This window comes from Malus sylvestris, chromosome 16, assembly GCF_916048215.2.
Source record: "Malus sylvestris chromosome 16, drMalSylv7.2, whole genome shotgun sequence".
In the NCBI taxonomy this organism is placed as follows: Eukaryota; Viridiplantae; Streptophyta; class Magnoliopsida; order Rosales; family Rosaceae; genus Malus; species Malus sylvestris.
Genome location: NC_062275.1, coordinates 20,354,513 through 20,380,458, shown reverse-complemented (window position 1 = coordinate 20,380,458; position 25,946 = coordinate 20,354,513). Strand labels below are relative to the sequence as shown.

The following is a 25,946-nucleotide window of genomic DNA, read 5'->3' as shown; positions in this document are numbered from 1 at the left end:
GAAGCTTAGAACAACAAGATAGCAATGAAAAATGAGGTCCTCCAGAAGCAGTATGAGAAGCTCTTTGAGACGCTCCACGAAACTAGGTGTACTAAAAACCACAAGCTCGTTGCCCCTGTGGACATCAACCATCATCTGAGTACCCCCCAACACGGAAGGTCACCTCCCTTCGACATGGGTATCCCTTATGAGAAGCGAGCTAATTATCAAAACATTGATCAACTTGAGACTTCTCTCAACCCAGATGCTTCGACCCGAAGCAAAAGAAGTGGAGGAAGACACCTCCTTGCAAAAGGCTTGGAAGGATCAAAAGTCGTTTATCGTGATTGCCGAGACTTCCTAAAGCAACGTCGAGAGAATCCCCTCCACATATGCTCGGAGATCAATGACCCAAGGGTTTCTGAAAGACTCGGTCCCCTCCTACGACCCAGGTTAGCTGCCAATCTAGGGAAGGAATGACAAGTCCAAAAGGAACATGAAGGTACAGAGGACTCTGAGGTATTCCGACAGACTTGCCCTAGAAGTCAGTACGGCGAGTCCAAGAAAAAACCACACGCCCTTGCTCAAACTTTCCTACTTCCAAGAGGCGATGGAGACTTACGAAAGAAAATTCCAATAGTACATGACTCCATTTAGGACCCTCTTGTTCTACAGCTCCTTGAGGAAGTAAGCAAGTTGAAGGCCGGACATCAAGTCGAGATACTTAACTGGAACCAACCCAGGCCTGACCCTCTCACAAGAAGGATCCTCAACACCCCTTTCAAGCAAAGACAAAACAAAAGCTTGGTTTACAACTCTATACTGGAAGGGAGGACCCAATTGAACACACTAACCTCTTTGAGTCCACCATGGCATATCGGATGCACACCGATGAAGAGCAATGTATTCTCTTCCCCTCACCCCTTTCTGGCGGAACTCTAAACTGGTATTGCCGTTTTCCACCTGAGACAGTAGACTCATTTGAAAAACTGAGGAAACTGTTTGTCTATCATCACATCTTCCAGACCGATCCCTTGCATTATGCAGATGACTTGTACACTATTCGCCAGAAGCCGGATGAGTCACTACGAGAGTATGCCGGTCGCCTCAGCCATGAGTATTCTCACAAGGCAGATGACAAGAGCACCCTCAAGGCCTTCACGGCAGGCCTACGTGATTGTTTCTTCAAGTACATTATCAATGCTAACACTTGGAAGACTTACTCTGAGGTGATGACATAGGCTTACAACCTCCACCAAAGCAAGGACATACCAAGGGAACCCCCATATGGTTAACCCCTATCAACAAGTGGGAAGTGGAAGTCAAGTTCTACCAAGTGAAGAGATATTGGCCATTCAGACACCCATTGCATCATCTCCTGCCTCATTTAGCTATTCGCTAAGTCACCAAATGTATATGTCTCCTGGTAAGAGAAATGATTTTTACTCTCAGCAAGCTAATTACAACAAGAGGGATAAAAGTTCGTATCAAGACAACCAGGGGTGAACGTATCGTCGACTATTATGACTATGGGGTCAAGCCTCACTCTTTCAAAGTGGAGGACTAGATGCTGAAGGAAATGCTATTATAAGAAGGCATACACATTACAAATGTTTTGACTCTCAACCGTTTGAGATCTTTTGTCACACAAGCCATTCGGAAAATATTTAAAGAAGAGGGAATTTAGACAACTTCTTCTGAGTTTTTTGCGTTCCTAGCATTGGAACACTTGGTCTACGCTGACCTACCCTTATACTCCAACTCAGAGATTCAACATGCGTACTTTGACACAAAGTATGTGATACTAAGTGTTACAACCAACATGGTTCACATATCAAAAGCATGAATCCCTTCATGCATAGCAAAACATTCATAAATAGCACTCATATCAATCAACATAAACATCATACATTCCAACACATTCATACATAAACATCATACATTCCAACACATTCATACATAAACATCATACATTCCAACACATCCATACATAAGCCAACTGTGTTTCGAAAGGGTTCAACATACTTTGTGTCTTCGACACTTGCTACAATGTGCCTCGACACCTCGCCCTTATTCTCACCAACCAGGTAATGAAATGTGAAGAAGGAACTCATCTTCATGCCACCAACCAAGTGATGAAATGTACAACCCGTACTCTCCTTCATGCCACCAACCAGGTGATGAAATGTACAACCCCTATTCTAATATCATTTGGAAACCTGCCACTCATACCACCAACCAGGTGAAGAAGGAACTCATCTTCATGCCACCAACCAGGTGATGAAATGTACAACCTGTACTCTAATATCATTTGACAACTTGCCACTCATGCCACCAACCAGGTGATGAAATGTACAACTCGTACTCTTCTTCATGCCACCAACCAGGTGATGAAATGTACAACCAGTACTCTAATATCATTTGGTAACTTGCCACTCATGCCACCAACCAGGTGAAGAAGGAACTCATCTTCATGCCACGAACCAGGTGATGAAATGTACAACCAGTACTTTAACATCATTTGGTAACTTGCCACTCATGCCACCAACCAGGTGAAGAAGGAACTCATCTTCATGCCACCAACCAGGTGATGAAATGTGATGAAAAGTGATGAAGGAACTCACCTTCGTACCACCAACCAAGTGATGAAAGCAACTCACCATTCATTCCACCAACCAGAAAATGAGTAGTACAACTTGTACATGTGAACTTCTAGCATTCACAAATAATCAAAAACCCTCAAGTTTTGCAACTCAACTAGGGGAGCACTTATGCCAAAAAAGAGTTATAATCACCAACAAAGTCTTATTGCAAGCCAACAACAACTTCAGTGAATGGCATACAAAGATCAAGCTATTCAGCCCTCTTGCATCTACTTCAGACATTTCCCCTCTGTAACAATGCAAAAACTACAACTCGTAGAAAGCTTCACACACTCTTGATCAAGACAGTGTGAAGCAAAACCAATTTATGGTGCCAACAAGAGCTTCATCAAAGGAGTTCAACCACAATTCTCAAAATCTTTACACACTCTTGATCAAGACAGTGTGAAGCAAAACCAATTTATGGTGCCAACAAGAGCTTTATCAATGGAGGGCAACCATAATTCTCAAAATCTTCACACACTCTTGATCAAGACAGTGTAAAGCAAAACCAATTTAGAGCTTCATCAAAGGAGTTCAACCATAATTCTCAAAAGCTTCACACTCTTGATCAAGACAGTGTGAAGCAAAAGAAATTTATGGTGCCAACAAAAGCTTCATCAAAGGAGTTCAACCACAATTCTCAAAAGCTTCACACACTCTTGATCAAGACAGTGTGAAGCAAAACCAATTTATGGTGCCAACAAAAGCTTCATCAATGAAGGGCAACCACAATTCTCAAAAGCTTCACACACTCTTGATCAAGACAGTGTGAAGCAAAACCAATTTATGGTGCCAACAAAAGCTTCATCAATGGAGGGCAACTACAATTCTCAAACCTTCGAAGCAAATTCAAGACTGTTCAAAGCAAATTCAATTTATATGGTTCATCTAAATCTTCGACTACTACAAGGTGTGGATTGCATCACAATCTCTTGCTCAATAGTGTGGAAGCAAAATTTGTATATGTTGTCTCCCACATTTTCAAATTTCTAGTTTCCCAAAAAAAAAAAAAAAAAAAAGGGAAATTCTACAAAGCTTCATCTTTGGAGGACAACTACAAATTCTCAAAAGCTTCACACTCAATTCGTGGTACCCATAAAAGCTTCACCATAAAAGCTTCATCAATGGAGGACAACTACAAATTCTCAAAAGCTTCACACTATCTTGATCAAGATAGTGTGAAGCAAAATCAATTCGTGGTACCCATCAAAGCTTCATCACAAAAGCTTCATCAATGGAGGACAACTACAAATTCTCAAAAGCTTCACACTATCTTGATCAAGATAGTGTGAAGCAAAATCAATTCATGGTACCCAACAAAAACTTCAACTCCAAAGCTTCAACTCCAAAGCTTCACCTGCAAAGCTTCAACTCCAAAGCTTCACCTACAAAAGGTTCACCCACAAAAGCTTCACCCACCACAAAAGCTTCACCCACAAAAGCTTCCCCCACAAAAGCTTCCCCCACCACAAAAGCTTCACCTACAAAAGCTTCACCCATAAAAGCTTCACCAACAAAAGCTTCACACAAAAGCTTCACCCACAAAAGCTTCCCCCACCACAAAGGCTTCACCCACCACAAAAGCTTCACCTACAAAAGCTTCACCCACCACAAAAGCTTCACCCACCACAAAAGCTTCACCTACAAAAGCTTTACCCACAAAAGCTTCACCCACAAAAGCTTCTCCCACCACAAAAGCTTCACCAACAAAAGCTTCCCCCACCACAAAAGCTTCACCTACAAAAGCTTCACCCACCACAAAAGCTTCACCTACAAAAGCTTTACCCACAAAAGCTTCACCCACAAAAGCTTCTCCCACCACAAAAGCTTCAAAAGCTTCACCCACCACAAGAGCTTCACCAACAAAAGCTTCCCCCGCCACAAAAGCTTCACCAACAAAAGCTTCACCCATCACAAAAGCTTCACCCACCACAAAAGCTTCACTAACAAAAGCTTCACCAACAAAATCTTCACCAACAAAAGCTTCACACTATCTTGATCAAGATAATGTGAAGCAAAATCAATTCATGGTACCCAACAAAGCTTCAACCTCAAGCTTCACCCATAAAAACTTCACCTACAAAAGCTTCACCTACAAAGCTTCAACACAAAAGATTCACCTACAAAAGCTTCACACTATCTTGATCAAGATAGTGTGAAGCAAAATCAATTCATGGTACCCAACAAAGCTTCAACCTCAAAGCTTCGCCTACAAAGCTTCACCTATAAAGCTTAATATATATATATATATATATATATATATATATATATATATATAAATTCAAAAATTCAAAAATTCAAAATTCAAAAAAAAAAAATTTGCCTTAACCTCCTCTTCTTTAGGCTTAACAACTTTCATAATAAATATATATGAAGGAGGAGTTTTGGGCTACCACTTAGAAGGGAAACTGGGGAAGTTTTGTTACTTTGGAAACTTGGCTACTAGCAAGACACCTCCTTCGTCAACTCCCTCGATCGGAGACTTGGGGGACTCCTAACACATGCTACTGCACCTTGATACTCGGAAGTCTCATCACCACTCAGTGACTTGGATTTTTTCAAGTCTCTAACCGAGAAGTTTTCCTCACTCAGGAAATTAAGGGAGCACTACCTCAACCTACATGCTTCACTCACAAAGCTTCAACATACAAGCTTCAACAAAAGGAAAAATTCAAATAACTTAGTGAAGAAGGCCTTGGTGTATTGATGCAAAATATATAAGCACACAAATTAAACCCTCTTTTTATCAATTGTAGCAAAGTATGTAAGTAAGGATTGTTATAGGCCGATGATTAGGAGGGATTGCTAAATCACTTGAAAACTGACTCAAAAACGTAAAAACAAAGTGTAAAACACTAAACTAGACTCAAAGAATGCAAAACTAAACTCTAAACACTAAAACAAACCAAAAGACTCAAAACAGCACATAAACACTCAAAACTGCCTTAAAAACACAATTTGGGCAGTTTTGAACACAAAACACAAATTTGGATGAAAATAGGTTATAACTTGACTTAAGACACTTAAAAACACAAACTAAATTGATTTCTAACTAATCTAACACTTCAAAATAAATGGGGATTTGATTTTGACGAAATTGAAAACAAAACAGGAACTTTGTAAACTAAACAGATTTTAAAACGAATTTGATTAAAGTGAATGGATGGAAAGCTAGCTAAGGGGTTCTTCTCCACACATGTCACACTTGCATACGAAACGATTTCCAATTGCTTTTCAATAGATTATGAATTATCAACGCCCCAGATTAACCGTGAATTGCACTAATTAACCTCAAATTTTCCTAAAGTTATTAAATTGGATGATTGCATACAACAACCCAAAGCATTCCCCACAAGTTCCCCACATGAATTGCATAATAGAGATACAAGCAAGAATCATTAAGTTCTACAAAAACCATAAGCATTGATGAGGCACTTGTTACTATGAATTGCATGAAACTTATGCCAAGAATTTACTTAACACGATTGTGATCAACAACCTTTACTACTTGCGAATATAAGTTCATAACGATTAGGTGAAACTCCCTTATATCCTAGCATTAGATTTATGCATGAAAATTAAGCGTGCACTCTCAACCAACACACACAAATCAGTTTTAATTCATGTAGATAAGCAAATTGAATTCACAACTTATGAAATGCAATTGAAAGTAATCAAATTATATAGCAAACATGAACATGGTTTCGAATCCCCCCCTAGCCAAGGGGGGTTTAGTTCCTCATACGCACAAAGCAAAGATAAATAAATTTAAACATTGAAATCCAAAGAAAGAAAACACCTAGACGCTCCAACGATCCAATCTTGAACAGGAAGTACGTCCAAAGTTCTCCTTCTCCTTCCTTGCTGCGGCACAAGACTTGGGGACAGGTTTTTGGTGGTATTTGTATGGGGGAATGGATATGGAATGGTGTGGTAGTGGTTAGGATTGATGGTTGGTGCGGCAAGGGTGTTTAGGGGCAGGAATTATGGAATATGGTGGTGGAAAGCTGCGGCAAAGAGCAAGGGATGATTTCTGGCGTGAATTGATGTATATGAGAGGTGGTATTTCGGCCAAGGGGTTAACATGAGTATATATAGGCACTTAAAACCCTAGGGAAATCAGATATGGACTTGAATAACCCAAATCCACAAGGAAAAAGGCTTAGAAATCAGAATCCACAAGGGAAAAGGTCCACAAGGTGTGGCAGGTTTGGATAGGGTAAGATAATGCTTCTAGAAAGCCTTGCAAGGCAAGGAAAATAAGTCTTCTAGAAGGGATAGGTACGGCAAGGATGTGTGTGCATGGATAAAGCTTCTAGAAATAAGGATTGCACGGCAAGGAAGGTTTCCTTGCTGAAATTGGTGTGAATCTTTCTAGAACAAGGATTAAGGTGTCCTAAAGTGTTTAGGACTCCTTTTTGTAGCTGAAACTTTTGCACATTAGGAATAGGAAAACTTGTCTTGATCAATCCTTCTTCTTTTTGGACTCATTTTCCTTCTTTGACTTGGAATACTTCTTTGTTGCTGAAACTCAAGGCCAATTAGGTTTAACTTTCCTACTTCAAGTAGGAAACCTTGTTTGAGTAGGAATCTTCATTCTTCTAGGAATCCATCTTCAACTAGGAATCCCTCGTTGATTAGGAATCCTTCTTCAATTAGGACTCCTTCATGGACTAGGAATCCTCAAATCTTCAAATCTTCAATTTCGTCCAAACATTTTGTTCCAAGCATGTGCTATTCAATCCAAGCTCACTTTTGCTCCAAATTGCATCTTTTTGTATAATATGCCCTTAAAACCTGAAAACACATGAAAATAGCTTAAAAGACTACTTTAACTAAGAAAACATAACGAAAATGCATAAGAACTAGCTAACTAAGGCGCATAAATATGCTCCTATGATGTATTTAACACAATACGTTGAAATGAAGCAAAGTTTATTTATTGATATCTCCGATAAGTTACAAATATGTACATATACATGAATCAAAATAAACAAACAAGATGGAGCCTTCACAAAGGTTACTCAGGAGAAGTTTCAGCAGTCGGCAGAGCCCCAGAAAGAGGAGGCACCAGAGGGTGATTATTCGGAGTCTCAGTACTAGGTAGAACCCCAAAAGGAGGATGCACCGAAGGTTGATTATTTGGAGCTTCATTACGCGATACAGCCCCAGAAGACGAAGACAATAAATGCCTTTGGAACAAACCCACAAACCTCTGATGATCAAGTAAAATCTGACCATCAGATTCTTGCAGCTGGTCGAGCTTCCTCTTCATGTTTGTAGCATAGTCATGTGCGAACCTGTGCAACTATTTATTCTCATGCTTGAGCCCTCTGATCTCCTGTTTGAGACTTATCACTTCAGCCGCCAATGATTCAACTCGGCAGGTTCGAGCAAATAGGCGTTGGGCCATATTAGACACAGAACATGCACACTAAACATTGAGAGCCAGAGAATCCTTAACAGCCAACTCATCATACCTTTTAGAAAGTAGTCTGTTATCTTTAGGAGTAAGAAGGTTCCTGGCTACCACCGCAGCATTCATATCATTCTTCATCGCAGAGTCCTCAACGGTAAGAGGACCAGTAGGGGATAAGAAGGATGGGCGCCATATGTTGTCTTGAGAAGGCATGGCTACTTCTTCACCACAATTCAAGTTAAAACGACGGTCGGATGGGCCAGACATTTTCAAAAATGATGAAGGAGAAATGAGGTACAATAAATCTTTGAAGTAAGGGGAAAATTCCTACAAGCAATAACTCTCTGAATGTACTTCTTGCACACAATTGGTGCCCTTATAAAAGAAAGGGCAACATAGTCGTTGGTTCAAAAATAGAAGAGGCACTACTCTCTGGATTTCGAGAAGCAAATTTTCCTGAGTAAAATATGTCGATAATCCCCACATGCAACATCAGCTCCTCGGGTACCACAGATAACTTTGCCAAAGATCTCTGACAAAGTTTAGACACATAAATTTTGAAGGTCCAGCTACCCTACTATTACCCACAAGGGTAAAGGAACAGCACCACTGCTTGATAACTGGAAAGTCTCTATGTGTGTCAACCTCTGTGCTTCGTGGCAAGGCAGAATGGCAAAAATGCCCAACCTTTACTCACATTCGAGAAAACACTCCCAACAAGATTGCTTGCTCAAAAATCGAAGAGGCACATATCTCCGAATCTCGAAAGCCAAACTCCTAACAGGATTACTTGCTCAAAAATCGAAGAGGCACATATCTCCGAATCTCGAGAGCCAGACTCCCAACAGGATTACTTACTCAAAAATTGAAAAGGCACCGCTCTCTGAATCTCAAGAGCCAAACTCCCAACAGGATTGCTTTCTCAAAAATCGAAGAGGCACCGTTCTTCGAATCTCGAGCCAGATCCCCGACAGGATTGTTTGTTCGAAAACCGAAGAAGCACCGCTCTCCGAACTTAAAGAGCTAGATTTCCTTGGATAAAGTTTGTCTGCAATCTTCACACGCAACATCAGCTTTCCAGATACCACAGGCCACTTTTTCAAAGTGCTCTGACAAAGTTAAAACACGTGAATCTTGCAGCTCCCACTACATTGCTATGACCGAGAAGGGTAAAGGAACAGCGTTACTCGCTGTTGAGATAATTCCTATATATGTCGACCTTCATCCCCCACAGCCAGGTAGACTTGCAAATAAAAAAAATGCTCAACTTTTCTTCACATCCGAGAGGGCACTCTCAGCAGAGTCTCTCGAAATACTCAGCTTTTTTCCCCCCCGATAATACTTCTGCAAACAAGCCATACCAGAGCAAGAGTATCTCATATCATCAGGGTTAAAAGTAAGAGTATCCTATATCATGTTTTTTCCCTGTCTATTCCTTTGGCCTTGTTTTTACCAACAAGACAAGGAGAAAGAGAGCAATCAGTCAGCACTTGGAATTAAGCTTCCAGTCAGGAACTGACTGCATGGAACCCCCTGCCTGATTACTTACCTGGCATTGCTCTCAAGAACTCATATTTGACATCTTATGCTTTCAGAAAAGATACCACATCTGCCTGAGGAACAGATAGGGCAAGTGAGAAGGATATAAGAAAGCATGTGGAGACAAGCGTAACAGAACACGTGCCGATACATTCACTACTTTGTCAACAGCAAAAGTGTTGGAAATATGCCCTGAAAGTCAATCTTTGGAAGAAACCTTTCAGGACAATAAATGGATGTATAGATGACTCTTATACATCAAATGGCAAAGATATTATTTAGGACTATCTATATAAACGATATATGTCCTAAATGATGAATCCATGGACAATGGATCGATTGAAGAAGTAATCTAATGATGTTAGACTACAGAGACCTTCTTCACATAACCATCATGTCCAAAAGGTTCCTGGTCATAGGATTGTCGGAGGGATACTAACAATGCATAGACCGGTACATACTATGTCCGCTTCAATTAGAAGGATGGAAAGTCTCATCCCATTCTTGTAGTGACACGAAGACAAGTATATAAGTGCTCATTAGGGGAATGAGTTCACTGAACACAATCGAACGAGAGTACTTGCATGGAGGTCTACTCACATGTCAAGCAAGTAACTCTAATAGTTGGAATAATGTAAGTAGTCCTTTGACCTGAGGCATCATCGTTGTCTTATGGTTAAGTACTTGATCTTTGATTATATCAAAGTCACTCCATCCGCCAGTGTCCACGGCATAGTCGAGGTTAAGCCACTTAGTCATGAAGGCAAGTGAATGTGCAACAAGGAATCTCTAATCCTCGTTAAGAGAGGATGAATACTCTAAGATATGATTCTGGAATCTTCGGCCGAAGTATCGAGCGTAATAAAGGAAAGCGTTCCTATACGACTCAATTGAATAATATAAGAAGGAATAATCACATTAAGGGTTTGACATAATATATCCATACCCTAGTGATGTGATTGAGAGTATTGTTTTAGAGAAGGATCGAATTACATTGTAATTCCAACTGAATAGGTTCTCCGAACAACTTCTACATTAGCTTGGGTAGCCATGATATATGGTTAGATGTCACTCATGGCTTGTGAGTTCTTCTAGATGATTAAATGTAGTCATCAAAGAAGAAGGTGAATTAAAAGTAAGTTTTAATTCACTAAGTGATTGGATTAAATATAATCAATTGGATTGGTGCCAATCACCTCACTGCCTTGCTAATTAGAACCTAAAACGATTGTTCACCAATACACTCTTGTAGTGAGTGACTAATGGATGATGGAAATAATTAATTGGATTAATTAAGTGTTGTGATTAATTAGAAAGTCTAAAGAAATCATAAAAGCGATATAAGATCGTTTTGGGCTTAAAGAAACGTTTGGGTTTAATTGGGCCCATTGGGCCTAAACCCATTGGGCTTTTATTCAAGCATTGGATGACTTGAAATAAATAAAAGCCCAAAGCCCAAACAACACAAAGGGGGCCGGCCAAAGGAGGGAGAGAAAGGTCAAATGTTGACTTGTTTCTTTTTGGCTATAAAAGGAACTTTATAGCAAATGTTTCATTAGGGTTTTTTGAAGTGTTAAAAGAACAAAAGAGAAAAAGAAAAATATCTCTATAACACTCAAAGGGCCGGCCACCATAGGAGGTTTTTAGCTAATCATCTTTTCACCCCTTTGGTTATTCCTTCATCCTTCTCACTACACTAGTGGGTGAGGATCTTTAGAGGTTTTCAATTTTGAAAACTTGAAGAGAACCTAGGAGCACTCATACTAAACAAAGTGGAGGAGGCAAGGAAGGAGGCTAGGCTCAAGGACTTCAAGGAGCAAAGGGCTTGGAGGTGGTCCATCCTTGGTCTAAGATCTAGATCAAGAGGTATAAAACTACTCCTAAACTTTGTTCTTAAATAAATTTGTTTTTGATGCATCTTACATAAACCTATGCATCTTGAAGGGGATTTACATGACTAGAGCTTTGATAATATATGTTGACATGCTTCCGTTGCTTTCGTATATAAATTTTGAATTGTATATGCATGCTAGTCACTAGAAATCCCACATGAATCTCATAGAATTCCCTTCAAGTGGTATCAGAGCCAAAGGTTTATGTATGATGTGTCCTTTTGGATTTTATGCATATGGGTTTTAATTTTATGTATGACATATTATTTCTTCATTCAAATTATGTTTATCTTTTGTTTTTCAATTGTTGAAAAATGTAAATCAATAGTTGAGAAAGATATGTATGCAAAAAGTGTTTTGTATGCATGAATGAAGAATGAGTTTAGAACAAATTTTGGGGTTTTGAGTCATAGGGAGGGCACGGCAAAAATGGGTTTTTGGCTAAGTGTTTGTGTTTTTATTTTGAATCACACACACACACTCTTTAAAGCTAGAAAGTAGAAATCTTGTCACTTTTGTTTTTGGGTTTGAAAAATCACCAAGAATATACAAATCTTGAAAATGTGTTCATGGTTTTGTTCTTGGTGTTCATGGTTTGGTTTTTGGTGAAAATGGTTTTACTTGTATTTCATGCATTGTTTTGTGGTTTTGGATGATGTACATACCATCCATAGCCATCTCAAAATTTATTCAAACCTAGACTTGTCTAGTTAAATTTCCATCACCCATTTTCACTAAAGTCCTTAAAGCAAAACCAAGTGACAAGCAAAATTTTTTTTTTTTTTCTACTTTGTATTGATTCAATGCAATGTGTAAGAAACCTCCCATCCTCCTTAATGTGGCCGGCCTCCCTAGTGGATTTATCCAGTTGTGGGGCTATTTTGTAATCTTTGAAAAGTTGATATTTACTTTCAAGTATTTACGGTTTGACCCCTAACTTTTCATATTTGCATTTAGGCCCCTACTTTTTGAAAAGTTAAAATATTTTATTTTAATTTTATTAATTGTTTAAACTCATAATAATATTATGCCCATATGCACTAAATCTAAATGTTTATGTTGCATTCCATATGATTATTTAATGTGATTAAGTAGTTAAAAAAAATGGGTGACTATGGACTTATGCCTTAAACGATAATTGAGCTATGAGATAAGGCGCTAAACTCAAATTGTTTGAACCTTGGGAATGTATTTTAATTACTGTTTCAATTGGACCTTGTCACCTTGGACATTAATCTATCTCTCCCTCTTAGTATGTGTAATTTGTAGGAATTTGTACAAATCGGTTTGTAATTCTTATTACTTCTTAGTCTCTTTTAGTTAGTTGATTCCCTCTAGTGCTAGACTAGAGTTTCTTTAACTATTGGTAAGGAGACATAACTAAAAGAGGGTTTTTTGACATGAGGTTAAAGATTAAATGGGTCCAACGCCCTAATTAGCAATGAATGATCTTCTTTCATTTCTAATGGCTCAATGAAAATGTTTTAATTGGATTGAAAATCACGTAATTAAATTGACACAACCTCCCCGAGTTCTTATTCAACAATGTTGGCTCGTTGTTGCAATAACCTAATAAGTCCATGGTCATCCAAGAGCCTAAGATAACTATAAAGTCCAAATTCAAAGGAATGCAAAAACCGTAGTAGTAGTAGTTACTTCCAATATTTGAAAATTTCGTTTTTGATATTGATTTGTTTTTTCTTAAAACAAATAGTGGGAGTATCATACGCTACTAAACTATAATGAATACAATTAGTAGTTATATATATCTCCAATATTTTGAAAAATGTTTTAATATTGATTTGTTTTATGAAAACGAATAGTGGGGATATCATATGCTACTAATTTCATTAACTTTGGACTAGTAGTTATAATAGGACACCATTTATTTGAATGTGATTAAATAAATAAAATTGATGAGACCTTAAAATCCCTCAACCAACATACAATATTAAGTTGAAAGCGTAAGAGTGCTTTGAACACTTTTTCATGGCCTTCCACCGTGGTAGGCTCCAATCGTTTATGACTTGTACACCACCTTCACCCTATCATGGGGGAGTACAAAGTGCATACTTATACTCAGGAGGAGTTTATTTAAAACATTTGATGAGGTTAAGGTAGGCAACGAGTGCGGCCAACATCGTATCATCGTGAGGTCATACTTGAACCCCTATCTAAACCGGCATGGTGGGACAAAACTTAACTAAGAGAAATGGTGCCAACATCATATCATTGTGAGGCATTATTCTCTAGAGGCCAAAAAGATGGGTAATCACAAGAGGTTGTTGTGAATGGGTAGTAATACCCTCTCATTATTATTTTTGCTAGCCAACATCGTATCATCGTGAGGTGGGCTTGGTAATAGTGAGCCTCCCATAACCCGCTAGGAGCTTTCATTGAAATCTCCCGGATTCCATCTTGAGGGATATGGAATTTGCCAAAAAAGGTAGGTGGTGTCATTCAGTTTAAAGACCCGAATTGTTTGACTTAATCAACAATCAAACTAATTATTTTATTGTTTATGTATTTAGATATGGTTGGAAGCACACTCGCGAAAATACTCGACAAACATTGCCTAGAGGGGCACAATTTCCCATCATGGTATCGTAATGTCAAGATTCTCCTAACATTGGAGAAGATTGTTTACGTGCTAGACAAGGCCCCACCTCACATACCTCTCGGCCCTGAGGCCACTGAGGATGAATATGCTAAGTATGACAAGCACGTTGAGGATGATACACAAGCCAAGTGCTATCTGTTGGCTTCCATGAATAAGGAGCTACAGAGACAGCACGAGGGCATGGACAGTGCATCTTCCATCATACTGCATCTTACGGAGTTATATGGTGAAGGGACGCGCAACCGTCGCTTTAGCACTGTCAGTGAACTTGTGAAGACCAACATGGTCAAGGGGGCTCCAGTGCATCAACATGTCCTGAAGATGATAGGACTCATTGAACAATTGGAGAACCTAGGTACTCCACTTGACGGGGAATTGGCCCAGGACTTCATATTGGCTTCTCTTTCTGATTCATTCTCGCAGTTCGTAATGAACTACAATATGAATAAGATGGATAGTACTCTCTCTGAGTTACTAAACATGTTAGTAACTGCCGAGAAGACTATGAAGAAAGAGAACGTTGTAGGGACTGCTGCAGTAGCCTACAACAAGCCATCATCTTCCAAGGCCAAGCCGCAAGGTAAAGGCAAAGGGAAGGAGAAGAAGTCTCCCACTCCTAAGCCGCAAGGAGGAGTAAGGAAAAAGAAGGCAAATAAGCCCAAGGGGACTTGCCACCACTGTGGAAAGGAGGGGCATTGGAAGAGGAATTGCAGGTTATACCTTGCAACTCTTAAGGACAAGCCACAAGGTATGGTTTATGTTCTTATTGTCAATTCTAATTGTTAGATCTTCTAAAATTTATATTTGATATAAAGGGCTAATTACTTGTATAATTGTATATAGGTGGAGGAGCCAAGTAGAAGAGGAACAAGCAAAGAAAAGTGTGGAGAAGGGTTCGGCCACCATGTTTTTGCTTACTACTTAGGAAGTTTGTTAGGCATTTAAAGATAGTCTTTAAACTTTCTTATTTTGTTAAGAACTTATTAAGTGGCTTCATATGATGGAAGACCACTATTAGTGCCTAAATGTATGAAGGTATTTAATTAGTCTCTAAATGTATAGAGCTAATTTTTTTTGTATTAAACATTATGAATGTTTGAATTATCATATTAATGTAATGTGATGAATGCCTTCTAATATATTATTTCCTTAAAGTAGTGTTATGAATTGAATATTGTCTTGTTGTATCCTAGTTGAGATACAAGATTTATATCACTTATTGTAATGTGATGACCAAACTTTAGACTTATCAATTATGGATAGATCTCACATGTAGGACATAAAAGGATACAATGAATCTTTAGATTTGGTTCCAATTGTCTACCTATGAGTTCTATAAGAATTGACAAAGATCTAGAAATTCCTTTCTTTAAGAAAAGGAAGATCACATTATAATAATATAAGTAATAAGAAAAACGTTTCTTATATGGTTATCACTTAAACCACAATAATCAAGATCACTCTTGATTCAATTAGTAGTTTTGAACAACTAATTGGGCATTCTTTAAATTGTTTTAAAATGTCAATTGTGTTAGTGATTAAACCAAGAAAGAAGTGTATAAATCTATAAAAATTTTAAAGACTTTAGTAACTTAATAACGAGACATTAACTTAGTGAAGATTGAAACAAACGAGCTTGAAAGGTTTTAAAACTACTACACAATGTCCTCTACCCGTATACTCCACGTTTATACATTTTGAATGTATGAAGTGATTTCTCATTAAAGTCATGAGAAATAGTGGGAGGTGTGAAAATGGATATAAACTCAAATATGATTGGTTTATAGTTGTCTAAAGAATAATAGTACTTGACTATTATTAAGAGTTTGTAATTTTAATTGTTAAAGGACTCATGCTCTTCAAACGTTTAAATTCTATGTTGTGTAACATTCTAAAGAATAGTCTTTGAATGTTGGTTTCGTCAACCTAACATAAAATGGTTATATGTTGGGAGTTGTCCATCATTCTCTTTTATGAGAACAAGCTAATAACAAAGCCCGACAAATTTGATGAAACAAAAGGGAATAGTTTCAAAATGAGTCACAACATATAGTTTAACAACAAGACAATCCAAATTCAACATCTTATGTAACTATAACACTCTATGTAGTTTTGATAAAGAATTATATCAACCACCTGGAAGGAATAGTTGAGTTTCTATATCCTTAGTAGGAGCCATGCTTCCACTAAAGACTTGGATAATTCTTATATGACTACATTAAAGGTCTTAGTATGACTAAAACTTATAGTATGGTGTATGACACCATATAATTAAATGAATAGACTTGACAAAGCAAGTCACACATTTCAAAAGGAATTACTTGAGAAGGAATTCTTTTATGTATGATTCGTTTAAATAACTTGTGTTAGGTAAAGTTGTTGATAGTCTCAAAATAGTTGAGACATCATCAATAAGCTAATGGATCTTAATGATTGTCAATAGATGCAAGACAAGTTAGTGGGAGCAATATGCATTCAAATCAAGAAAATATAATTGTTAAGTTTTTGAATGAATGCTAAGTTACAACAAGACCAGTGGGAGTGATGTCATAATTTGAGCAACAAGATATGAATAAAGTCTATTTGATAGACTTGATAGAACATAGATGTTACTCGAAAATTGACAAAACATGACACGGTCAATTTTAAAGTATAGACTTGAAATTGGACTTATTGATATAGCAAGGCTATCTCAAGGATGTTATTTGGGGAAATTAAATCTCAAATGTTGAAGATTTAAGAAAGCATTTTCTTATATGATAGAAAAATCACTTTCGTAACCCTTATAATGAATGTGTCACAAAATCACAAAAGGGACACATGTATGGACTTGTGAGTAGATATCCAAAAGTGAAGAACCACAGGGGTTGCCACTTTAAGATATTACTATATCCCAGGATCAGAACCAAAGCAACTGATAGAGTATTATTGCCTTTAAGAAAGGAACATCAGAGTAGGACTCTGGAAGCGTGCATTCACTTAGATTATTAACCAAAGTGAAAATAACCCATTTTAACAAATGGAACTTCATAATGGATGAAGTACTAATCATATGAAGGTATTGTAAGTATTGTACTACAATGGTCTCAAGGTTGGAGCAAAGTTTGTATAAAGTATACAAACGAAATATATGACGATATATTGTTTTAGAAACTACTTCAAAATGTGTTTTGAATGGAAGGGGTTCTTTTAGAACCAATGATTGAATCCAAACCATAAGGTCATTAGTAGGACACTACGACATAATGGGGCGATAGCTCAAGCCATGGAATCAAGGTCTCATCAAAGTATTCGAACACAAGAAAGAGACATCATCAAATGTTTTGGAAACATTTGATAAGTGAATCCCCTTTAAATAAAAAGGATTAATACATAACCAAGTTAACCTACGAGCATAAGCTCTCTCAACTAGCATGTATAAGATACACTAGTGATTGACTTTAGTGCAAGTGGGAGATTGTTGGAAATATGCCCTGAAAGTCAATCTTTGGAAGAAACCTTTCAGGACAATAAATGGATGTATAGATGACTCTTATACATCAAATGGCAAAGATACTATTTAGGACTATCTATATAAACGATATATGTCATAAATGATGAATCCATGGACAATGGATCGATTGAAGAAGTAATCTAATGATATTAGACTACAGAGACCTTCCTCACATAACCATCATGTCCAAAAGGTTCCTGGTCATAGGATTGTCGGAGGGATACTAACAATGCATAGACCGGTACATACTATGTCCACTTCAATTAGAAGGATGGAAAGTCTCATCCCATTCGTGTAGTGACACGAAGACAAGTATGGATTAAATATAATCAATTGGATTGGTGCCAATCACCTCACTGCCTTGCTAATTAGAACCTAAAACTATTGTTCACCAATACACTCTTGTAGTGAGTAACTAATGGATGATGGAAATAATTAATTGGATTAATTAAGTGTTGTGATTAATTAGAAAGTCTAAAGAAATCATAAAAGCGATATAAGATCGTTTTGGGCTTAAAGAAACGTTCGGTTTAATTGGGCCCATTGGGCTTTTATTCAAGCATTGGATGACTTGAAATAAATAAAAGCCCAAAGCCCAAACAACACAAAGGGGGCCGGCCAAAGGAGGGAGAGAAAGGTCAAATGTTGACTTGTTTCTTTATGGCTATAAAAGGAACTTTATAGCAAATGTTTCATTAGGGATTTTTGAAGTGTTAAAAGAACAAAAAAGAAAAAGAAAAATATCTCTCTAACACTCAAAGGGCCGGCCACCATAGGGGGTTTTTAGCTAATCATCTTTTCACCCCTTTGGTTATTCCTTCATCCTTCTCACTACACTAGTGGGTGAGGATCTTTAGAGGTTTTCAATTTTGGAAACTTGAAGAGAACCTAGGAGCACTCATACTAAACAAAGTGGAGGAGGCAAAGAAGGAGGCTAGGCTCAAGGACTTCAAGGAGTAAAGGGCTTGGAGGTGGTCCATCCTTGGTCTAAGATCTAGATCAAGAGGTATAAAACTACTCCTAAACTTTGTTCTTAAATAAATTTGTTTTTGATGCATCTTACATAAACCTATGCATCTTGAAGGGGATTTACATGACTAGAGCTTTGATAATATATGTTGACATGCTTCCGTTGCTTTCGTATATAAATTTTGAATTGTATATGCATGCTAGTCACTAGAAATCCCACATGAATCTCATAGAATTCCCTTAAAAAAGTATCCCATATCATCAGGGTCGAACGTACTCTAGATTTGATGGACTTGTTTTGACCCTCAAATTCTTGAGTCGACCTTATACTCTAAAGGAAACCAAAAAACCCTCCAGCCCAGTTCAAGAGTAAGCATGTGGAAAGTTATTTCTTCAAAAGCAAAAGTATCTCATATCATCTCTTCTTCATTTGCTTCTCCTTATCCTTGTTGCTGTTTACGACACAAGAAGAATGAGAACAATCAACCAGAAGCCGAAGTCGAACCTCCGATCCAGGTTGCTTGCTTGGAAGTTTAATTGCTTACCTTGTCTGTTACCTCCTTCGGCAAATCTCCTAGCTCGGCGACTTGGAGGACTCCTATTATAGGGTTTGTATGGCACTTGACCAAGCCTGAAACTACAAGTAAGCTTCAAGTGAAATTGATGCATTACCTTCTTCATCTTCATCGGTTAAAGATACCACCCCTGGATGAAGGAAAAGTACTTCCAGAGAAGATGCCACATCTATATATGAGATAGATAAGGCAAGTGAAAATGATACCACACTTCGGTACTTAGAAGTTTCGTGATTACTTAATGGCTTGGATCTTACAAGTCCCCAATCGAGAATCTTCCCTTACTCGAGAACTTAGGGGAGCACTGTTTGTACCATACTTGACCAATCCCAAAACTACTGAGCATCGGTCAACGTTATACTATCAATGACCCAGAAGAGTTTCCCTCCAACCAGGAGGCTAATCACAGCGCGACATGTGTCGACATCAGAAGCCAATCATAGCGCGACACGTGTCAACATCAGAAGCCAATCACAACACGACACGTGTCAATGTCAGAATGAAACTAGAAACTCTCTTCTATAAATATAGATCATTCTCTCACAATATTGCCTAATGTCATTTGTACTAAATCATTCACTAGTACCCACTAAAGGAGAGCTTGAACATATGTACTTATGTAAACCCTTCACAATTAATAAGAACTCCTCTACTCTGTGGACGTAGCCAATCTGGGTGAACCACGTACATCTTGTGTTTGCTTCCCTGTCCCTATTCATTTACATACTTATCCACACTAGTGACCGGAGCAATCTAGCGAAGGTCACAAACTTAACATTTTCTATTTTACCAAAGTCTCCACTGATTTTGTGCATCAACAGAAGCCATTGATGAAGAACTGAAGAGTTTCTGGGTTGAGAGTTTTTGGGTTTTCTGGGCATTTGAAGGCCAAAGGCAAAAGGGGTTCAGGAGTTTTTGGAAGCGTAGAGTTTGAATGAAGAAAATATGAGTATTTATAAGCGTTTTAGGCATAACATTAATAGTTTGATTTTCAAAAAGAAGGGAATGAACAATCGGGGAGTTTGTTGGTCATTATGGATATTCAAGGGATCCAGGTGAAAGGACCGAGGATTTCGTAGTTTGAGAACGCACGATTGAGTGTGGTGCCGGATTTGATGGAAAAGAGACATTTCGGCAATTGCACGTTTCAAAGGTCATTATTAAAGGCTGATAGGTTAACTGAGGAATCGACACGTGGCAAGATGTTTAGAAAAATCGAGGACGTGAGATGATGTTTCATAAATGCGCACGGTTGGGATTCTCGAGACAATCCAATGTTTTCAGAAATGCCAAAGGGCGGTTTCGCTTCTTTAAGGCCAAGGCTCAACCGATGATTGTAGGTCACCGACCTCAGAAGCGAGGGGGCAATGTTTGGGCCCAAAATATTGATTTGGGCCGAATTTGGAGTTACATTCGGCCTAGTGATTTTTCTAGAATTATGGTGGGTTTTTTGGGTCATGGGCCGCTTAGTCGGGGTCAGTCGAATCCCATGGCAGGATGGATTGATGTGGATAAGGGAGTAATCAAAACCTAGTGTGATGAGGAGTTGAAAACATGCCAGGACTCAAAATGAATCTAGTCCATCAGGAAAGCAGGTTCAAAGTCTTATTTGCACTAGGATTGGCCGAGGCCTGGTCAGGTTAGGTTAAGGAATCCTAATTTGACTATTCTTCTGGCTCGTCTGTAGTTTGCTACTATAAATAGAGAAGGGTGTGCATCATTCAACGCTCTCCAACTCAACACACAAACGCAAACTCTCGTTCTACGCGAAACCTCTCAACAACCTTGAGATTTTTATTTTCTTTTTCGCCGACACATCTTCAGTTTGGATAATGTGAAGGCAACCGGTGAACACCTTAAGTTTGGACAAACAGCACTGTTGCCGTAGAATCAGCCGACCACGAAGCACCTTCAGTTTGGATAAACAGCACTGATCGAGGTTAACTGATTATCTATCCAAGTCTCGGTCAAGAAGGATTTTCGAATCCTTATTGGCAAAGGTCATATCATTAACCTTCTCAATGAAGTGAGATGTTACAGATTATTGGGCTGGGCGCATTAAACGCCGAGTTGTTTTATGATTCGATATTCACAAGTTTTAGAATTCGGCATTCTGACGGCCGAACCACATTCACCATTAAGACATATATCTCTTTTGAATACTTGTGTCTGTATAGTTTGGAGCCAGTTCGGCATGCTTATACTCTTATGAATATAATCACCGTGACCAAACGCGGGGCCGACGATCCATGAACTTTGCCAGACTAGTAGCCTTGTCTTCAGGCTCTAGAACACGAAGGCTGAGACGTGTTCCTTCCTCGGCCACAGTATCAAGATCAAGAAGTCTGCAATGCCCTCAACGCAACACCAACAAATTTTACTCCCCGGCCGAACTTGGCCGTCGAGTTGGCACGCCCCGCACACAACCGAATGACGTAGTTAGTTCATTAGTTATTCGGCCTGCTCGCCACGTAGGCTTGGTTGTTTTTAGGATCAACAATAAGACAGGAAACTCCCACGCCTTTTTTTTAAACTTTTTGTTGCGCCCCCATCTCTAAAAGGCGAGGGTGGCGGCCTCGATTTGGTGCCCCTCCAAGATCCCCTTGGGTTTATTGAATTTGTGTATCTGTTAAGTCTTTGGGTTTTGAAGTTCTGATGACTGGGTTGGTTTGCTTCTGGAAACTAATTAAAATTTGGGCCTTATTTATGTACTGAATTTTCCATTTTCCCTTTTGTTTGCTGTATAAATTTTAGTTAGTAATCTGCTTGTTGCAAATGTTTATCTTGTGGGTTTTATACGAAAAGCTTTTACTGAAGAATAATTGATCCATATTTGCACTGCAGTAGGAAAACAGGAAAAAGAAAGCGTTAATCTTGCACAAAATTTTCTTCTGTCAGTCTTTTTTTCTTTTCTTTTCATACAGTAGATCTTCAGTTGTGGCAGTAAATTCTGCTTTTTTTTCTTGACAATGAGTTTTTCTTCACAAATTTGATGTTTTTTTTTATTTTTTATATTAATGTAGCTGATGTATCAGTCTGAGGTTTCATTTTTGTGTATGCGGGTGTCGAATTTTGATAAAATTCCTTCCGTTGCATGTTGAATCTGATGTTCAGCATCCACACAGTTGGAACTACGAATTGAAATTTTGTTTTCTATCATCAATGCTTGGGTAATTGCAAATGGTAACTTTTATGTTTTACTTTCTTCAAAATAACATGACACTAACTATCCGGAAGTTAGAATAACATCTTCGAAAAGATTCAGCATTATGCATATTTAATTTATTCTTGTATAACAACCTAGTTCTTGTTCTACATTGACGGTTTTTGTAAATGATATTTTGAAATAAAACTATGATTTTGTTATGCTCTCCAAAAATAACAACTGGTAGTTGATGCTGCTTAGGGCGAGTATTTAACATTGGTTTTCACTATAGGAAAATGCTTCATCTGGTATGGGTGTTGCTGAGTACTGTAAAAACATGTTCTTAGAACTGCAGAGGAAGAAGGCCCATCGCTATGTGGTTTTTTATGATTGACGAGAAGAAAAAAGAGGTAGTGCTTGAAAAGACTGGAGGCACGGCCGAAAGCTATGATCATTTCACCGCTTCGTTGCCTGAGAATGATTGTCGATATGCAATTTATGCCTTGATTTTGTCACTTCAGAGAATTGCCAAAAGAGCAAAATACTTTTCATTGCATGGTTAGTTTTGTTCAGAATTCTTTAGTTAAAGTTAATGTTTCTGATTCAAACTGCAGTTGACATTGTCTATCGAACTTATTGATGCTAGTGACTAATTGATGCTATGGATCATGTTGATAATTTTGGGTCATTATATGATATCTCTCATGTGAGAAATGGGGATCAACACTATTTTTTCTCTCCATTGAGCTTCTACTTCCATTTCAATTCTCATGTGATACTATTGTGCCCATTTTTCAGGTCACCTTATGTGTCATGTATCCGTGCTAAGATGCTCTATGTGACCTCAAATGACAGGTTCAGGAGGGAGTGGATGACATCCATTATGAAATCCATGAAACTTACCCAACTGAGATGGAACTTGAAGTGCTTAGAGAACGTGTACACTGAGCAACTATTTTAAATGGCTTTGGCAGATTAGAGAAGCTCCTAGGCTTGTTTCTGAATTTGAGCATTATATGTTCCTTGCAAAAGCTAGATGTAGTTAAATATAATCCGCACCCAGGATGGCTGATTATGGGCTCTGGCTATGATCTATGATGGACTTCTTTATTACTATGATGCTTCTCAGGTGAAATGGATATGCTTATGGATAATGATAATTTAACCTATGTTATATAAAATCGGTATTGATACTTATTTGGGTTGTCTTTCCTTGCATTACATTACCCCTTAGCATGGTTATTTTGTTTTGCAACGTGTTAATTCAAAATCTGAATGGACTGGCTATAGCATTTATCACTATGAAGTTTTGGCCTTATATCACATATTGTCATTTGTGATAGCTGAAAGGATCTGTTTGTTGCTAAAGAATTATGTGTTCGGCTTGTAATTAATCAAGCTCGAGCTTGATAAGTTTAACAAACTAGCGTAACTTGTGGCAAGATATGTCATGTAAAAGTTGTCATCGAAGCTGAATGTCAGATGGTCAGTTTTACGCTTTCCATGTGTGTTTTATTGGACACTAGTTTAGTTCTTACAAGATTCTATGTCTTGTATTGAACCCAGTATCAGTCTGTAAGCTTAGTATAATTGGCTCCTCCACGCTGTATCACATATGTACCATGTCAGCAGTGTACCAGATATATACCATATCAGCAGTGTATCAGATATATACCGCATCAGTAATGTATCCGATATATAATTTAGATATAGGTATAGGAATTGTTGTACATGCTTTGATTTAACGCACTCAAAACCTATCCAAGGGCTTTGATATGTGGCCAAATATGTTGGAATTCCTGTTATGCAGTGATGTATTTAGAAATGTGTATAAGAAGAAAAGGTTTTAGAGAGAAAATGAAAAGACAGAGAGTGTTCTCAAAATATCTCAGTGAGAGCCAAAGAATGCTCTCCTGCATATATTCCTTCTTTCCTCAACATTTACATGACTACTAGGGAGAGAGAAGCTACGTGAGCCTATGAGCTCATCATACCATTCATTACAAGACCCTATGAGATTTTGACACATGTTTACATCCAAGCCTAGCACAATATCATCTAATCTCAGCCCTTGATCACAAACTGATTTATTTACACATGCTAAAGTAAGGAAAATACAGTTTAGACATTAATCAACTAACACTCCCTTCTAAGGTCTTAACTGAGATTACCCCAAGCTTATCCCTCAGAGCACAGAACCTGTCTTTAGCAAGTGCTTTGGTGAAAATGTCAGCTAGTTGCTCCTCACTTTTGCAGTATTGCAGGTCAATTGTTCCTTCCTGAATTGCATCTCTGATGAAATGAAACTTCCTCTTGATATGTTTAGACCTCTAATGGAATACCGGATTCTTTGACATTGCAATTGCTGATGTGTTATCACACATCAAAGGAGTTGGTTCGATCAATTCTTCACCAAAATCATGCAGCACAAATCTCAGCCATGTAGCTTGAGTGGTGGCTTCTGAAGCACTCATATACTCGGCTTCAGCAGTTGAGAGTGCAACACTCTGTTGCTTTACAGAAGCCCAAGAAAATGCACCACTGCCAAAGCTGAAAGCATACCCTGATGTGGACTTCATGTCATCTTCATCTCCACTCCAATCACTGTCACAAAATCCTATGAGTAGAGCTGCATTTCCCTTTTCATACTTAATTCCATAGTCAACAGTTCCCTGCACATATCTGAGGATCCTCCTTGCAGTGCCAAGATGTTTGATGGAAGGACAGTGCATGTACCTGGCAAGTACACATGCTGAGTACAAGATATCAGGCCTTGTTGCAGTTAAGTATAGAAGGCTGCCAACAATTTTCCTATACAATTCTTCATCTGCAGCTTCACTCCCATCACCTTTCCTTAGCTTATCCGTGGGAGGTAAAGGTATTGAGACAGACTTGCAGCTCTTTAAACCAAATCTGTCCAGTAAACTCAGTGCATACTTTTTCTGGTGAATAAAGATACTCCCTTCTTGTTGGATTACTCCAATTCCAAGAAAATGATGCAACAAGCCTAAGTTGGATATCTCATACTTGTTCATCATATCACATTTGAACTCTTCAATCATTTCTAAACAGCTTCCAGTATAAACTATGTCATCCACATATATAGAGACAATCAGAGTTCCCTGTCCATCCACATGTTTCACATATAAGGTGGCCTCACTTGGACTTTTTTTAAATCCACTCTGCAGCAAATGAGTATCAATATTGCTGTACCAAGCTCTGGGAGCTTGCTTTAGACCGTACAGGGCCTTTCTTAACTTATATACTTTGTGTTCTTCTCCCTTGACAATATATCCATCTGGCTGATCTGTATACACTTCCTCTTCAAGGATCCCATTCAGGAAAGCAGACTTTACATCTAACTGGTACAGTTTCCACCCTTTCTGTGCTGCCAAAGCAATGAGTGTTCTTATAGTGTCCAATCTAGCCACAGGTCCAATCTAGCCAAAGCAATGAGTGTTCTCAATTCCGGGCTTTTGAGTGTACCCTTTGGCAACTAATCTTGCCTTGTGTTTTTGTACAGTGCCATCCAAATTCAATTTGGTTTTGAAGATCCATTTTACTCCAACAATTGGTTTGTCACTTGGTCTATCAACCAATCTCCAAGTGTCATTCTTCTCAATCATAGTAATCTCCTCATCCATTGCTTTCTTCCAAGCTTCATCTTGAG

At 38.3% G+C, this 25,946-nt stretch overlaps 1 pseudogene; it reads left to right on the top strand.

Annotated features, from left to right (window-relative positions):
• The first annotated feature begins 22,577 nt into the window (after positions 1–22,577).
• Positions 22,578–23,224, top strand: LOC126607602 (actin-depolymerizing factor-like; annotated as a pseudogene).
• The last annotated feature ends 2,722 nt before the right edge of the window (positions 23,225–25,946 follow it).